At 39.0% G+C, this 2,241-nt stretch overlaps 1 pseudogene; it reads right to left on the bottom strand.

Moving 5' to 3' along the window:
• Positions 1-1,427: 1,427 nt before the first annotated feature.
• On the bottom strand, positions 1,428-1,527 carry LOC127089395 (uncharacterized; annotated as a pseudogene).
• Positions 1,528-2,241: the final 714 nt, after the last annotated feature.

Consider the following 2,241-nt stretch of genomic DNA (forward strand, 5'->3'; position numbering starts at 1 on the left):
TAAGTCGGTCTATTCAAACTTAAAATTAGAATCAATCTTTTTACGGTCTTAACTTACAGGTTTAATAACAAGATTTTTTACAAAGGTAAAAGACATAAAGAAGTTGAAACCAACAGAGCGAGAGTTTGAGGTTTTAACTGGACAGTGTAAGTTAGTCATTAAATCTATCTCAGGGCGAGAGCAAGTTTTAGAATTAATTAAATTCTGACCTTTTTCCAAAAAGTATTTTTAAAGATTGAATGTGAGGACGAGAGTTAAGCATTTAGATTTAATTGTATAACCTAAGTCAACAGAGCGAAAGTTTGAGATAAGGGTGTTTAAAACGGTCAGTATTTTCTTAAAAAGAGTTTCTGCAACTTTATTGTTTTCAAAATATGATTTTTGACTTAATTATAAGTGACAGCAACATTAACATAAGATCATGGTTTCTTCAACAGAGCGAGAGTTTGAGATAAAACCTTTAACCAATAAAGTTAGTCGAAACGATTTATTTTAAAACCGAGAGACCGACAAGGAATTGATTCCCTAGTTTTGACGAACCACATACCGATATCCGTTTTATTAATATTTAATCTAGATATTAGTTTAGCTCTTAGCTCCCTTTTCCCCAAACAATCAAACATTTTCACCTTAGATTTACGTAGTAACCTTAGACAACGGTACATCGATTCATAAGTCCCTGTGGGATCGATATCTTTTAAAACTACGCGATAGAACTGTGCACTTGCAGTTTGTATCCCATTCTCGACTCGCACAGTCGAGCGATCAAGTTTTTGGCGCCGTTGCCGGGGACTTTTATTCAATCGATATCGTAACTCTTCCGTTACGCTGTAGAGACTAAGGTTTCTTTTTCCTTCTATTCTTTCTTTCGTTGATTTGTATGCCACGCACTCGCTCTCAAGGCGAACCGCTCTATTTACGAATCAACGATATCGAACTATATCTCCGAGTCTTACGACGAATTCGGGAATATCGTGCTGAAAACAATCTCCCTCCTATAAACCTTCCTGATATCAAAAACATTTTTCCTTCTTTAACCGAGATGGCAGAACCAGCTCGTGCTCTTAGAGATTACGCCGCTCCATCGCAAGATGAACCGCATTCAAGTATTGCTCCGCCCGCAATCGAAGCAAACAACTTTGAACTTAAACCTTCACTGCTGCAGGCTGTGCAACAGAACCAATTCTCTGGAAATCTTACCGAAGATCCAAACCTTCATTTATCCGTATTTGTTCAATATGCTGATACTGTTAAAGCTAATGGTGTCACTTCAGAGGCAATTCGACTTCGTCTTTTTCCTTTCTCATTAAGAGATAGCGCTAGAAGATGGCTTCAATCTCTACCTTCCAACTCAGTCACCACGTGGAACGAGTTGAAGAAAGTTTTCCTTGCCCGATATTTTCCGCCAAGCAAAACAGCTATGTTAAGAGCCCAGATAAACGAATTTAAACAGAAAGACAACGAGTCTCTTTTCGAAGCATGGGAAAGATACAAAGACATGATGAGACTTTGCCCACACCATGGTTTGGAAGACTGGTTAGTAATTCACACATTTTATAATGGTCTCTTATACAATACAAGGTTAACGATAGACGCCGCTGCAGGTGGTGCATTAATGAACAAACCTTATGCTGATGCTTACCAGCTTATCGAGAGCATGGCCCAAAACCACTATCAGTGGGGAACCGAACGAACAACAGTGGAAAAACCTCAACCGAAAACTGGCATGTACGAGATAAGTAACCTTGATCACGTCAATGCAAAAGTGGATGCTTTGGTCCAGAAGATTGAAAGTTTAAATGTATCACCACCAACCGCCGTGGTTGCTATAGCTCAGAATTGCGAGGTCTGTGGAATCCAAGGCCACACTCCTGCGGAATGTCAACTCTTGACTGGAATCCAAACAGAGCAAGTAAACTATGCTCAAGGAAGCCCCTATTCGAATACCTATAACCCAAATTGGAAGAATCATCCAAACTTTTCATATAAGAGTAATAATGCTTTATACGCACCTGGACAGTCTCCGAATCAAACCCCATCTATACCTCCGGGGTACCAGAAACCAAATCCTAACAATAATACCCCTAGAAAATCCAACTTGGAAATCATGATGGAAAACTTTATAGCTTCCCAACAACAAACCAATAAAGATTTCTTAAACCAGAACATACACACTGGCGAACAACTTAAACAACTAGCAAGCAAAGTAGATGCCTTGGCTACCCATAACAAAATGTTAGA

The sequence above is a fragment of the Lathyrus oleraceus genome, chromosome 5, assembly GCF_024323335.1.
Source record: "Lathyrus oleraceus cultivar Zhongwan6 chromosome 5, CAAS_Psat_ZW6_1.0, whole genome shotgun sequence".
Taxonomy (NCBI): Eukaryota; Viridiplantae; Streptophyta; class Magnoliopsida; order Fabales; family Fabaceae; genus Lathyrus; species Lathyrus oleraceus.